We start from the raw sequence: 16109 nt of genomic DNA, 5'->3' as shown, positions 1-16109 counted from the left end.
TGTGTCCTGGGGGCTGCTGGGGAGGGGGCGGGGTTGTGTCCTGAGGCTGGGCGAGGGAGGGGGCGGGGTTGTGTCCTGGGGGCTGCTGGGGAGGGGGCGGGGGTGTGTCCTGGGGCTGCTGGGGAGGGGGGAGGGGGTGTGTCCTGAGGGCTGCTGGGGAGAGGGGAGGGGGTGTGTCCTGGGGGCTGCTGGGGAGGGGGAGGGGGTGTGTCCTGGGGGCTGCTGGGGAGGGGGCGGGGTTGTGTCCTGGGGGCTGCTGGGGAGGGGGGAGGGGGTGTGTCCTGAGGGCTGCTGGGGAGGGGGGAGGGGGCGGGGTTGTGTCCTGGGGGCTGCTGGGGAGGGGGGAGGGGGTGTGTCCTGAGGCTGCTGGGGAGGGGGCGGGGGTGTGTCCTGAGGCTGCTGGGGAGGGGGCGGGGTTGTGTCCTGGGGGCTGCTGGGGAGGGGGAGGGGGTGTGTCCTGGGGGCTGCTGGGGAGGGGGCGGGGGTGTGTCCTGGGGGCTGCTGGGGAGGGGGAGGGGGTGTGTCCTGGGGGCTGCTGGGGAGGGGGGAGGGGGTGTGTCCTGAGGGCTGCTGGGGAGAGGGGAGGGGGGTGTGTCCTGGGGGCTGCTGGGGAGGGGGCGGGGTTGTGTCCTGAGGCTGGGCGAGGGAGGGGGCGGGGTTGTGTCCTGGGGGCTGCTGGGGAGGGGGCGGGGGTGTGTCCTGGGGCTGCTGGGGAGGGGGGAGGGGGTGTGTCCTGAGGGCTGCTGGGGAGAGGGGAGGGGGTGTGTCCTGGGGGCTGCTGGGGAGGGGGCGGGGTTGTGTCCTGGGGGCTGCAGGGGAGGAGGGGGGTGTGTCCTGAGGCTGCTGGGGAGGGGGGAGGGGGTGTGTCCTGGGGGCTGCTGGGGAGGGGGCGGGGTTGTGTCCTGGGGGCTGCTGGGGAGGGGGAGGGGGTGTGTCCTGGGGGCTGCTGGGGAGGGGGCGGGGTTGTGTCCTGGGGGCTGCTGGGGAGGGGGGAGGGGGTGTGTCCTGAGGGCTGCTGGGGAGAGGGGAGGGGGTGTGTCCTGGGGGCTGCTGGGGAGGGGGCGGGGTTGTGTCCTGGGGGCTGCTGGGGAGGGGGCGGGGTTGTGTCCTGGGGGCTGCTGGGGAGGGGGGAGGGGGTGTGTCCTGAGGGCTGCTGGGGAGAGGGGAGGGGGTGTGTCCTGGGGGCTGCTGGGGAGGGGGCGGGGTTGTGTCCTGGGGGCTGCTGGGGAGGAGGGGGGTGTGTCCTGAGGCTGCTGGGGAGGGGGGAGGGGGTGTGTCCTGGGGGCTGCTGGGGAGGGGGCGGGGTTGTGTCCTGGGGGCTGCTGGGGAGGGGGAGGGGGTGTGTCCTGGGGGCTGCTGGGGAGGGGGCGGGGTTGTGTCCTGGGGGCTGCTGGGGAGGGGGGAGGGGGTGTGTCCTGAGGGCTGCTGGGGAGGGGGCGGGGTTGTGTCCTGGGGGCTGCTGGGGAGGGGGAGGGGGCGGGGTTGTGTCCTGAGGCTGCTGGGGAGGGGGCGGGGGTGTGTCCTGGGGGCTGCTGGGGAGGGGGAGGGGGTGTGTCCTAGGGCCGCTGGGGAGGAGGGGGTGTGTCCTGAGGCTGGGCGAGGGAGGGGGCGGGGTGTGTCCTGGCTCTGGGATGGGGTGCGTCCTAGGGCTGCAGGGGAGGCGGAGGGGGTGTCCTAGGGAGCGAAGCCGCTAACTTTCGAAAGAACGCTGAGGGGACCGAAGGCGAGCCTCAGGGGCTCCAAGCCGTCAGCACACCTGGCGAGACCTTCACCTGGGCCGGGGTAGCGCTCACTGCGGAGCAGGTAATAAGCAAGTTCCTCCCACGGTTTCGGAAGCCTGTCCCAAAGACCTCTGTCCAGTTAGCTTCGCGCCTCTCAAGACACCTTGGCTGGGGTGTGAAATCCAGGTAGTAACTAGTAGTGAATTTGTATTATTTGTAGAAGAAATCACCTTTTGTTCCATCTTCCTCACAGACCCTCCCATGCGGGGGTATGTTCAGTTACACTCTCCATCTGCGTTGCTTCTCATGAATTAAATTGCTTCTCTGATGTTGCCTTACTGCAAAGCTATAAATTAATTACATTACCCCCCAAGCCCCTAGAAAGAGGAATGCCAAGAATAAATCTGGGCTTTGTTCTTTTTTATGTTGAACAAGTCTGTCATTAATCAAGCCTTCCCACCCCAACTAGGGAACAGACCCAAGACTGCAAGATGTGTGTATGTCTGGTCGTCCTGCTGTCTTTCTCTGCAGCTTTACGTCATAGTGACTCAGCTACCACACAGACGGATATTGTGGGGAAACAATAGGACAGACAGGACAAACCATTTAATAAAGACCTACTTACCAACTATAACCGATTGGCAGACACAGCCTCATTTTTAAACGTTTACAAAGATTATTTCACCACTTCTAGTGTTTCCCATCTTTGAGTCACAGAACTGCTTGTGATTGGTCAGTCTGAGAGACAGAAAGCCAGAATTGTACTTGGAAATTTAAGGAAAAAATTCATAAGGGACCCATGAAGCTATTAATTTAAATGTAGCATATAACATGTCAAAGGCATGACAGGTTCTTGAAGTCAATTAGAAACCGTATCAGAAAGTGTGTTCCAGAAATAGAATCATCTTGAAAGGTCCAAAACAGAGAGAGTGCAAAAAACATTTTTTGAAATAAAAGTAAAATGTTGAGAGTCTAGTTCATATCTTCATTTTTCATATCCTAAGGAAATGATGGGTCATGAAATATTGGATTTTTTTTTCTCCCTTATTAAATCTCCCCCTTTCTTTGGGAATCAAAGTAAAGTTAATACGGATAAGGTTGCTTTTCAAAGGGGAAATATTTTGGCAGGTTTAGTCACTTTTTGTGTGTGATTAGGTCCTTCTATTTTTTCCCCTACACCTGTTCCTCGAGTCTCTGAATAACAGAGGGAAAGACTTGGTTTCTCTGGAAGCATCACGGTGAAGCCGGTGGCCTTGCTGGGGTGGGTAGGGGTGTCACTAATATCCATTTCAGGTCCTAACCACCTTCCTCATCTCCAGGAAGGGGAGTTAAAAAGATCTTTCCTCTGTGAATTAGGAGGAACACTTTACTGATGACGACGCCCGGGCTAAAGCAGGAGGAACAGTTGGGCGCGAGGCAGGGGGTCGTTCAGCGTGTGGTCACCAGGATCACAGAGACCCCTGTAGCCCCTCTGTTCACGCTGTGGAGAGTTTAGGAGCCTGAAGTGCAGTGAGACACCCACGACGTAGAACCGCCCCAGTCAAAGATGACGCCCCCTGGGGGTCCTGTGCGGGGGGGGGGGGGTATGGGTGAGGCTGAGGGGTGGATGGACTTTCCGTGTCCTTGCACATGGTACACAGCAGGAGGCCACCTGTGGGTGCGGCTCTCAGTTCCAAAGGTCCCTGGAGATTCTGCCCTCCTTTCCCAACGCTGAATGGTCTGTTGAGTTTCTTGGGCTGGGAGAGGCAGAGGTGAGTGTTCTCAGGGTGAGGTCTGCAGCATACCAGCCTCCAACAGGGGTGCAGAGCTTCCTGAAAATGCAGATTCCTTGGGCCCTACTCAGAACTCCTAAATCGGGATCTTTCTGCCTGGGGCCTCTAATGTCAGTGCGTGCGTGTGTTGTGTGTGTGTGCATAATTGAATGTTTTGAATAAGAAATATTCACGTAATTTAAATAAAGGTCTATACAAGGCAGTCTTCTTCCTACCAGGTTCCCGTCTGGTCAGTCCATACCCCTCCTTGAAGGTAACCACCAGTACTAATTTTTTTCTGCAGACTTCTAAGTTTCTGTATACATATACCTGCCAATACTCTTTCTCTTTATTTCTTAAAAATACTATATGCAGAACAATTACTGTCTTTTAACTTGCTCTTTCACTTAAATATGCTTTTGGATCTTTTCTATACCACATGCTCAATTATTCATTCATTTGGAGACAAACAATTATTAAGCACCCACTGTATATACCAAGTACTATTGTATATTATAGGGATACGGAAGTCAACAAAATTGATAAAAATTTCTGCCCCACAGCATTTATATCTGGGGGGGCAGATAAAGCACATGATAAACATAGTAAGTTATACATGTGTTACAATATAAGAAGAGTAATTTAAAAAATAGAGCAAGATAGTGGAGATTGGGAATGTCAGGTAGGAGATTTTAATTTTAAGTGGAGTGGTCAGAGGTGGCCTTACTGGGAAAGCGACACTTAAGCAAAGAGTGAATGGTGGCGAGGGAGTGAGCTTTGGGATTCTTTGGGGAGTACGGGGATCCAGGCAGAGGGAACAGCGCTTGCAAAGGCCCTGAGGTGGGAGTTTGACTAGCCTGTTTGAGGAACAGGGAAAAGGCCTTGTGGCTGGAGAAGAGCGAGGTGGAATGTCAAAGGAGCACGGAGGGCAACGGGGCGATGGGCAGCCGTTGGAGGGTCTTGGGAAGAGGAGAGGCAGGATGCGTATCACGGACATGTTTAATGTCTCGTAGCATCCTCTAGGACAGACGCAGCACAATTTATTTAATCAGGACCACGATGACAGACATTGGAGTTGTTTCCAATATGCTGCTATTAAACAATGTTACAAGCTTTACACATGACATTTTACACTTGTGCAAGTGTACCTAAGGTATTCGTTCCCCCAAGTAGGATTCCTGGGGGGTGCATTCCTAGTTCTGGTGGACATGGCCCCATTGCCCTTCAAAGAGCCCGGCCAGCACACAACAATGCTGACCAGGGCCCGTTCCCCGCGGCCTTGCCTGCAGAGTGCAGCGGCAAACGTTGGGGCATCCACCAGCCTGACGGGTGAAAAGTTAGGTCTCAAGCAGATTCGCAGATGTCGAAATCAAATTTATGGTGACCAAAGGGGAAGCGTGGGGGAAGTGATAAGTTAGGAGATTGGGATTAACATACACACACTATGATATATAAAATATTGATGGGGTCTTCCCTGGTGGCGCCGTGGTTAAGAACCCGCCTGCCGATGCAGGGGACACGGGTTGGAGCCCTGGTCCGGGAAGATCCCACATGCCGCGGAGCAACTAAGCCCGTGCGCCACAACTACTGAGCCTGCGCTCTAGAGGCCACGAGCCACAACTACTGAGCCCGTGTGCCACAACTACTGAAGCCCGTGCGCCTAGAGCCTGTGCTCTGCAACAAGAGAAGCCACCACAATGAGAGGCCAGCGCACCACAACGAAGAGTAGCCCCTGCTCGCAGCAACTAGAGAAAGTCCTCGCGCAGCAACAAAGACCCAACGCAGCCAAAAATAAAAAAAGTAAATAAAAATAAATTAAAAAATAAAATATTGATCGATAACCAACAAGGACCTACTGCATAGACCAGGGAACTCTACTGAATATTCTGTAATAACCTATAATGGAAAAGAATCTGAAAAAGAATACATATATATGTATATATATATATATATATATATATATAAAACTGAATCACTTTGCTGTACACCTGAAACTAACACAACATTGTAAATCAACTATACTTCAATAAAAATTTAAAAGTTAAAAGAAATTTTTAAAAATTTTTAAAAAGATGGTTCTGGCTGCCTTTCTCTGATTCTGTTTTATTTTGCTCCAAGGAATAAACCAGTTGCCTCACTACCACTTAAAAAAAATAATTTAAAAATATTTAATTGTGGTAAAAAAAACACATAATGTAAAATTGACCACTTCAACCATTTTTAAGTGTATGGTTCAGAAGCTTCAAGTATATTCACGTTGTTGTGCAACAGATCTCTAGAAATTTTTCATCTTATAAAACTGACGCTTGGGACTTCCCTGGGGGTCCAGTGGTTAAGAATCCTCCTTCCAATGCAGGGGATGCGGGTTTGATCCCTGGTCAGGGAACTAAGATCCCACATGCCGTGGAGCAATTAAGCCTGTGTGCCACAACTGCTGAGCTCAGGTGTCTCAACTAGAGAGCCCACGTGCCGCAACTAAGACCCGACAAGCCAAATAAGTAAATATTAAAAAAAAAAAAAACCTGACACACCGTCCCATCGAACAGCAATTTCCTATTTCCCCTCCCTGCAACCCTGGCAGCCACCACTCTACTTTCCGTCTCTATGAATTTGACTACTTTAGATCCTCATATAAGTGGAGTCATACAGTGTTTGTCTTTTTGTGACTGGCTTACTTCACTTAGCATCATGTCCTCAAGGTTCATCCATGGAGTGGCATGTGACAGCATTTCCTTCCATTTAAAGGCTGAATAATACTCCATTGTATGGATGGACCACATTTTCTTTATCTTCCATCTGTCCTCTGACATATGTGTTGCCTGCACCTCTTGGCTATTGTGAATAGTGCTGCTGTGAACATGGGTGTACAAATATCTATTTGAAATCCTGCTTTCAATTCTTTGGGATATATACCCAGAAGTGGGACTGCCAATTTTTAATTTTTTGAGGAACCTCTATATACTGTTTTCCACAACAACTGTACCATTTTATATTCCCACCAACAGTGCACATGGGTTCTAATTTCTCTACATCCTAACAAATTAACATTTGTTATTTTCTACTTTTGTTTTGTTTTGTTTTTAAATATTTATTTAATTTTTTTTGGCTGCGTCAGGTCTTAGTTGCGGCACTCAGGATCTTTGTTGCGGCATGCGGGCTTCTCTCTAGTTGCAGCATGCAGACTCTCTAGTTGTGGCTCGCATGCTCAGTAGTTGTGGCATGCAGGCTTAGTTGCCCCGCAGCATGTGGGATCTTAGTTCCCCAACCAGGGATCGAACACGTGTCCTCTGCATTGGAAGGCAATTCTTAACCACTGGACCACCAGGGAAGTCACCTATTTTGTTTTGTTTTGGTTTTTGATAGTGGCTATCCTAATGGGTATGAGGTGATATCTCATTGTGATTTTGATTTGAATTTCTCTAACGATTAATGATGTTGAACATCTTTTCATATGCTAGTTGGCTACTTGAATATCATCTTTAGAGAAATATCTACTCAAGTCTTTTCCCATTTAAAAAAATTTATTTTTATTTTTATTTTTTTAATTTTTATTTTATTTATTTTTGGCTGCTTTGGGTCTTCGTTGCTGCGCGCGGGCTTTCTGTAGTTGCGGTGAGCAGGGGCTACTCTTCGTTGTGGCGCGCGGGCTTCCCATTGTGGTGGCTTCTCTTGTTGCAGAGCACAGGCTCTAGGTGCGTGGGCTTCAGTAGTTGTGGCATGTGGGCTCAGTAGTTGTGGCTCACAGGCTCTATAGCTCAGGCTCAGTAGTTGTGGCGCACGGGCTTAGTTGCTCCGTGGCATGTGGGATCTTCCCAGACCAGGGCTCGAACCCATGTCCCCTGCATTGGCAGGCGGATCCTTAACCACTGTGCCACCAGGGAAGTCCCCCTTTCCCATTTTAAAATCATGTTATTTTTATTGTTGTTGAGTATAAGAATGCTTTATATATTCTGGATATTGACCCCATATCAGATACATGATTTGCAAATACTTTCTCCTATTTTATAGGCTGGCTTTTCACCCTGTGGGTTGTGTCCTTCAATGCACAAAAGTTCTGAAGTTTGATGTAGTCCCACTTGTCTGTTTTTGTTTCCGTTGCCTGTGCTTTGTTCCACTACCACTTTGTGATAGTAATCTTCTACCTACTGTTTTGAGATGCCATTTTCATCATGTATTAAATTCCTGTATATAGTTGGGTCTATTTCTGAACATCCTATTCTGTTTCAGTAGTTGATCTTAGTTCAAGTGTCACTGCCCCACTGTGTTAATTATTGAGGCTTTTGCTTTTAATACCCAGTGAGGCTAATTCTCTCATTGCTCTTCCCTCTCAGAGTTTCCAGGTTCTTATTTTCCCATATGAATTGTGGAGTAAACAAATAATAATAATAGAACCCTTAATAATATTTTCATTATTAGAATTAAATTTACATAATTAACATAGAGAGAATCAACATCTTTAGTTATCAAGTTTTCCTAGCTGAGAAAAACAGAGGTCTTTCCATTTGTTCAAACTTATTTTGTGTCCTTTAGGAATGTTTTACAGTTTTCTTCATATGTGTCTTGCACATTTTTTTTATATTTATTCCTAGGTATTTTATCTTTTTATTACTATTATAAATGCAGTCTTTTTTCTTATTTTTTAATTTATTTTTTTATTGATGTATAGTTGATTTACAATGTTGTGTTAATTTCTGCTGTACAGCAAAGTGACTCAGTCATACACATATATACATTCTTTTTTATATTATTTTCCATTATGGTTTATCCAAGGGTATTGAATATAGTTCCCTGTGCTATACAGTAGGACCTTGTTGTTTATCCATTCTATACGTAACAGTTTGCATCTACTAACCCCAAGCTAGGATAAATGGGGTCTTTTATCTCCTTTCATCTTCTTACTGAATATAATCAACTAATTATAGTCTATTCATTTTGTACCATTCTATGTTAACTAAATTCTCTTATTATTCATATATATTTCTCTTGTATTCCTAACTATGTAATAACATCATCTAAAAATAAAGATTAACTCTACTCTCCAATTTTTATACTTTAAATTTTTCTCTCTTCTAATTTCATTGCCTATTAGGAACAATGTTAAATAACTAGTGATAGTGGACATTCTTGCCTTATATTTGATTTTAATGGTGAAGTGCCTCCAGTGTTTCCCCAAGAGGTGTGGAATGGGCTTTTGGCTGAGAACAATATATTTTGTTATGCTAAGGGAATATTAATTTATTCTTATTTTATTGAGGGCTTTTTTTTGGGTCAAGTATGATTATTGGCTTTGATCCAAATGCTTTTTTTAAAGTATCTTTACAAATGATCATACAATTTTTCTCCTTAGATCTGTTAATTTGATGGAACATAATAAATTTCCTAGTAATGAACTATCCTTGCATTCCTGTAATAAACTCCACTTAGTCATGGTAATTATTTTTTTAATGTGCTGACAGATGCTATTTGCTAATATTTTATTTAGAATTTTTGCATAGGTATTCATAATTGAGATTTTGACAAATTTTTGTGTCATTGCATTGTGATCAAAGAATATCATCTGTAATGTTTCTATCTTTTGGGATCGATTGACTTTCTGGGTGGCCTAACTTATGGACAATTTTTATGTATGTTCCTTGGTCACTTGAAAAAACACTGTTGTCTATATTTTCAGGATGTAGACTTGAATAACATATGTCTTATTAATGATGTTATCTGTGTCTTCTTTGAACTTCAGATATTTGGACTTGATTTGTAGTAGACTGAGAGAGTTTTCATTTATGTATATTTCTCCTTGCATCTCTTGTTATTTCTGCTTTATAAGGTGGGTGCTATGTTATTTGGTGAATATATATTCATAATTGTCACAGCTTCATTTTGAGTTGTATCGTTTGGTGTTACAAGGTGCCCTTTTTCTTATTTCGTTTATTCATTGGCTTGCATTCCACCTTAGTGGATGGTGAGGTCACAGCCTTACTTTGTTTTCTGTTCCCCTTGCCTGGTGTGTCTCTCCTTACGGTTTCACTCTGCGTCCTGAGTCACTTTGATATGCGTGTGTCTCTCATGGACAGGCTTTCAATCTGCGATGGCGTCCCCTGCCACCACTCTGCTGACCACTTCCTGTGCCAGCTGTCACCAGACAAGGGATGTAGCTTTCTGCTTCTGCTCTTCAGGTGACCCTCCTCTTCAGGGGGAGAAGGTTCTTCCTGGTGCTTTGTGGGATCTCAACAGCTAGTTTGCTTACCTAAGTAGCTACATACTGTTTTGTGAACAAAATGTTTGTGTCTGTCGTTTAGACTTATATTCATGGTATTGTTTTTCAGGAGTCCCCATTATTCCTATAATAGAGTAAATTTAAACAGCAGCTCTCAGCCTCAGCTTAGAATGATGGTTTTGGGGGTGGTACGAATAACACATCCCTTGGGCAGCCTGACACATGGTCCCTTTTGATCCTCCCCATCACACTGGGTTTGCAGAGCAAGGACCCCGATCATACAGATGGGAGAGAGTGAGGTAAGGCTTCTCAATATTGTATTTCCTCATCCTTTCTCACACAAGTAGTCAGACGATTCAGCTGTCAGGTACACTGTGGAAGGGCCTGGATGTGGGGAAAGATGCTTTCCAGGGTCTCCAAGGCGGAGCTTCAAATTATAAGAAGTAGAGTGATCGTAGGTTTAGCTCTCTTCTGAAAACGCTAACGTTGTTCACACACAGGAGGGGTTTCTTACTGGAATCTGCCTTTCCGGGGAAACTTTAAAACAAAAGAGACCCTTATCTCTTGAGGATGGTGTGAGTGTGGTCCTGCCCCCAGGCTCAGGGGTCTGGGTGACCTCCAGGGTCCCCTTGCTCCGGATGCTCAGATAGGACATCTCAGGGTCCGGATGTGTCATTTTCAAACTTTGGCCCCAGAAGTATGATCTGTCAGGAGACGGTAATCAATGATATTCAGATTTAAAAGCATCCAGTGGTTATGTAACAAGATGCTACCTCATGGAGAAACGGAAGTCAGGACCAAATCTCAGCACAATAATGCTACTACCTCTCTTTCAGGGTTAGGGACGGGCAGATTACAATCTGCTTCAAATTGCCGTGTGTTAAAGGAAACAGAAGAATTTCCACATTTCTTTTTCTGGGGTGAAAGCAAAAAAGGTAAAGGGGGGAAATATATGGAAATCTTTCACATTGAGACACTTCAGAATTATGTTCTCTTCTGACCAGAAATTCCAGAGTTGTCCCAAGATTCAACCTCTGAATCATGCCGACTAGGGAGACATTGTCTGAGGAAGACTGGAATTCCGAACATTTTTAGAGGCCTCATAAAAATCCCGAAATGAGGGACATTTACATTGTGGTCACACAAAGAAAAGCCCCCTCGTGATTTGGGATTGAGTTTGTGCATTTTATATTTATAGTATCAACAGCAGAGGAATGCAGAGTTTGGCGTGGGGAGAGGCTGGGGCAGGAGGGGTGAGTAAGGAATGAGGAGGGTGGGGGGCAAGTTTTCACCAAGAGCCTGTGGGTACCGGGAGGGGCCGTGTCTGATGGTTAGTTGTTTGTTCGTAGAGCAGAATCTTCCTCAGGTCTCCAGGGTGAGGGAAGACGGGCAGCACCTTTACTGCTCTTGCCTGCTCACAAGGAGAGCTTGGCTTCTGCCTTTGGCCCCCCCGAAGCCCTGCGCGCCCACATAAGTTGACACACGGAGCTTGTGTTCACAGACCTGCAGGATCCCTCCTCTTTGCCTGCAAGGGGCTCTGGAGCATCAGTTCAGGATGGTCCGCTCCCGAGAAGCACAGGCAGGTCAGAGGTCACTGGAATTCCCAGCCCAGGCCGCTCACCCACCACCTCACAAGATGACAGACCCCTGGGGCCACACTTGCCAAGAGAGGGGTTGTCAGGTGGCAAAAGAGACATTCCTTTCACCACGTGTCATGGGATGTTTATACACTTGGGAGAGGGACTTACACAGTGAAACAAGGGCATATGGGAATACGGTCTTTGCAGACTTGCTAAAATTGGACCTGAGTTCCAGATAAAAACACATGTTTCCGTAAACAGCAAAGCGTAAAGTAAGCACACAAGAGAACAATTTCTTGTACCCAAATCTCAAGGCTGGGGTGGAGGGCGGAGGGTAGGAAGGCCAAGGAGGATTCAGCAGGGGCCAGGCGTCCTGCCCCCCTTGTTCAGGTCTGTGTTGAGCCGCTGCCCCAAGTGGGTCCATAGCTCTTTACCTGGAGGCTAAGAAATCCCTCCCTCTCCCCAGAAATAAGCTTCCGACAGGGATTTATAGGACAATGACAATGGTGGGTGAACAAGCTGCGAGTCTCGTAGTGATGAGGGAGGATTCATAGGACAACGTCATCTGCGCGCTGTTAGGTCATCCATCATTTATTCTTTCTTTATATGGAACCCAGCCTCTGCTGGCTCATCTGAAGGAAAACCCAGCCCTTGACTTTCAGAGGTTTAGCCATGGCTGGGGAAGAGAAAAAACACAGCAAAACGAACCGATGTGCATTGAAACAGCTGCAGAATAATTAAGTCTGTCTGTGCTGGTCTAAAATGTGGTTTTCAAGTCGTGTGCATCTGAATCAAAGGGTCTTGAATAAATGCAGATTCATGGGCCGTGCTACTGGGCCTCAGAGGGCAGGGCCGGAGATTTGGGTGTTAAAGCAGTATCCTCAGTGAGTTGATGGAAATGAGCCTCAACACCTACTCTGAGAATCACTGGTCTAGAGCGTGCTATTACTTTATTACAGAAGCGGTGGGAGGGGAGTAACCCTGGTGGAGTTCTTACTACCTGGAGTGTTTGCACGCACCTGTCATTTAATTCTGAGGAAGACTCGGGGGCAGGTGTCCACAGCTGAGCCGGGAGTCTGGTCGGGGTCAGCAGCTGAAGTCTAGACTGTGCTCCGGAGGAACGTGTGCTCTTCCTGAGATGGGAGGGTGTCTGGGTGAGCAGCAGACAGCGCCCCTGGGTAGGCGAGCCTGTCCCCGCCACGTCCCCTTGGCCAGCCTCCATGCTACTCCAAAGCTACCCAGTAGATGCAGACCTGACCGTGGCATTGCACGATGTATCCGTATGACTCTGAGGCTCACTGTTTTCACCGAGCAGTGTCACTCAGACATCTTTTTGGTTGGGTTCCCGGATGTTTCGTCCGATGGAGGACAACTAGTTTGGAACTGCCATTCATGCAACAGAGAAGTGAAGCGTCGTTAATCACGCGTGCTGACTGCATCGTTAGCTGGGGTGGTTTGCGACTTGGATTCCACGGGTTTTGTCCTGTTCCTTGGCAGCTGTGCGTTTCACCCGCTGGTCGTCCTGAACCAGGGGAGTGTGAGGACGGGTGGGCAGGGCAGGGGCGCATCACCACCCCTGGGAGAGCTGAGAGCATGCACCCCGCCATGGCTGGTCAGACCTGTGTTCTTCATCCCCCCCCCAGGCCCTGGGGTCTTGTTGACGACTCAGTTTGGTTACAGGTGAAGCTCAGGTTTGAGAAGGCTAGCAGGAGAGGCCTGGGGTGGCCCAGATTCGTGGATTCTATTCTTTTAAGGAATCCATTAGCCGCGAGAAGATTCCGCGGTGTCAGCGCGATCCTGGTCAGACCTCTCAGACGTTGTGTGTGAGATAACCCCAGAGCTTGCCATAAATTATAAAGACATTCCTCAGTCACTCTCATCCCCCCGTTAAGGCCCCACTGATCCGAGCGAGTTCTGTGGAAAGATTCCCATCGCAGTGTGAGAAACAGCAGATGCCAAAGTCCTCCGACTCGGCCGTCGCCAGCCCGCCCTGCGCCCCCAGACCAGTCGTGGGTGGGGTCGGGTCAGCCCTGGTTCCGACAAGAAGGCAGCTGCCCGCTGCGCTGAGACTGAAAACAGTCTTCTCAAGGCTCACGGGACGTGGGGATGCACTGCTGCTTCCCCAGTTCCGCTTCCTTCCTCCTTCCGGCCCCTGGTCCCCATCGGCCCCTTGCCACCAGGGCCTCAGCACCAGCTTCTCCCCACCCCGCCAGGCTTAGCTCCTAAGTCTCTGGCTGCTCGGAAAGTGACTCTGCTTGCCCACCACCCAGCGAAGACGCCCTGCAGCTCTGAGTGAGGAGGAGGTTCCCAGCCGAGGCCGACCCGCAGCCCGTCCCCGGCCCCGGGGGAGGGCGGTCAGGCCTGGCCACATCTGGGCCTCCACCTCCCTGAGACCCACATGCCGGGCACTGAGCATAATGAGGAAGAGCCTTTTGTATTCGATCACGAGTTCATCGCCAAGGGGTGTGGCCTAGAAGCTTAAATTACACATAACGGTCCGTCTCTGGGGACCCTGCCTCCCAGGTAACGAGCATTCGGCTAAAATACCCGGGATTAGCGCCCAGGAAACCTCCCGACCAGGCCCACCCGTGAATGACGGCAGGAAGGAGAAATGAACACCTCCCCTCGGGAGGCTGACGGGAACCAGGAAATGCTTGGCTTCACGCCCTCCCCTTTTAGTAGAAAAGGAGCCTGAATTCTGACTCAGGCAAGATGGTTCTGTGGGGCACGCGCCCACCATCTTCCCGGTCTGCCGGCTTTCCGGAGAGAGTGGCTATTCCTGGCCCCAGCGCCTCGGCTCTCAATTATTGGCCCGTCGTGTGGTGAGCAGTACAAGCTTCGAGCCGGGACCATGAGCATCCAGATGTGCTGGGTGTTGCCAGGTGCACGTGATCGACATTACTGCGCCTTCCAGAAACCCGAAAATGACCGTGGGAGGGCACATCCGTGTGAAAAAGGGTGCAGAGGATGTTCTACCCAAGGATTCATGAAGACCTGGCAGATGGTACGCTGCAGGCGTTAAGCCGAGTGAGGCTTGTGAGTAAACACATCCATATTCACATTCCCAGGGTTTGCCTTGGAGGGAAGAACTCCCCTGTGGCCGGCCGGGGCGGCAGGTAGCATTTTGACCCCTGATATCACCTGGGAGCCTCGACCACGGTGTAGTGGGTACAGCCCCTGCCATACCCACGCTACATTCAGGAGAGATTTCTGCCTCTCCTCCTAATATTCAAGGATGGCTGGTCTTTCAAAACTCTTTCTTTTTGCACAATGAAAGGGGTTAAATAGCCATGAAGAGGAGTGGTAACTGCAATATTTTTGAGATGTGTTGATGTATTTGGTGGATCACCTGTAAGGATGTGGCCAGGACAGCCTTGGAAAGCCAGCACCCGGAGGAGGAAACGCCCATAGCTTCGTTCCCCATCCCCCCCCCGGGAGCAGCGTTTACCAGCACAGCTGCTGCTTCAGGGCCCCGCTACCACAGGGGCGCAGCACGGAGCCTGAATATGCAATAAACCATACGCACACCTCCGGCTCTTTATGACTCACTCACCATGTTATGTCACTCGCTCATCCCAACTGCCCTGGGAGGCAGGCGCTAGGGTCTCCATCCTTCAGGAAGGAAACCGAGGCTGAGGGAGGGAGTGGCTTGGCTGGGATCACCCCCCCACCAAATCAGCCGGTGTGCCCCCCTTCAGCAGCTGCTTCTCATTCCCTCTCTTGTTCTCTCTACAATCACTTCCTTTTCTTCCCTAAGAACAATATAGGACTTTGCTGATGACTTTTGGTGTTGCAATAGCAGGGACTTCAGGGTCCTATTTAAACATCTCTCTCCTTCCAAAACTCAACCTCTCACAGTATTTATCTCTCAGGTTGGAAGAAAGTCACGCACAGCCCAAACCCAGTTCCCCAGCTTGGACCTTTAAGAAACCACCTTAGCAGTACCGGGCGGGTCCCAGGGTTCTGGAGGGAAAGGAGCCTGTTTTCCTTGGTGTCTGTATCCTTTAGGATGAGGGACATCCGCATGTAGCATCGACCCTGCCTACCTCCCAGCTGAAAGCAACACGAAACACACACGTGAGTGAGTTATGACAGAGCCAGACAGACACCTATTCCTCCATCACGTAGAAGAGACATCAGGTTAGGATGTTATGTCAGCATCATGACGTCAGGGACGCAGGGTTCCTCCTCTTTCGCTGTGGCCTCATTTCTAAGGTGGATGTTTGGGTGCCGATCATAGTGTCCCTCTTCTAGGGAGAAGGAAGAAGCAGCAGGGCATGTGGCAGCTGTCCTTTACTTCCACCCACAGCTCCGTGGCAGCCTGGACTCTGTCAGTGGCCACCCTGGTGGTTAGAGAGGTGTGTACCCAGTACCCAGTACCCAGCCGAGAGCAGGGTCCTGTCACTTGGGGAAGGAGGGAGCCATGGCTTTGGGGTGAGTGCTGCCAGCCCCCTTCTAGAATCTCTCAGACATCCCGTGGCAACCACTCCCCAAACTTAGGGGCTTAAGAATCTCCTGGGAAGCCTGTTAAAAATTCAGATTCTGGGAGCCAAGGTTAAAGATTCCGGTTTGGTAGATTTGGGACAGGGGCCCGGAATCCTCATTTTTCTTCGGCAGCCCTTCCTCCTCATTCAGGTGATTCTGATGCAAACAGTTAGGGACCCACCTGCCTCTTGAGAAATAGCATATTGGGTTCTAATCAGAAACCAGAAGGAGAGACTAGGGTGTCTGGTGACACCCGGGGACTCACTTAAGAAAATGAAGCCCATTTGTTTCTCCTCTAGTGAAATGATGTGCATCTCTAACCTGCTTCTCCAGCCGCTGCCGTGGGATTTGTGGCATGAAA

At 49.4% G+C, this 16109-nt stretch overlaps 1 protein-coding gene across 3 annotated transcripts in view; it reads right to left on the bottom strand.

Moving 5' to 3' along the window:
• PALLD (palladin, cytoskeletal associated protein) overlaps positions 1-16109 on the bottom strand; it is a gene marked incomplete at its 5' end in the record, with an annotated part of 365468 nt that overhangs the window by 257798 nt on the left and 91561 nt on the right. The gene's annotated exons all lie outside the window — the stretch shown is intronic.

The sequence above is a fragment of the Balaenoptera borealis genome (genome assembly GCF_965194805.1).
Source record: "Balaenoptera borealis genome assembly, chromosome: 8".
In the NCBI taxonomy this organism is placed as follows: domain Eukaryota; kingdom Metazoa; phylum Chordata; class Mammalia; order Artiodactyla; family Balaenopteridae; genus Balaenoptera; species Balaenoptera borealis.
Note: the sequence above shows the minus strand (reverse complement) of the source record. Positions and strands in the feature narration are given on the sequence as shown.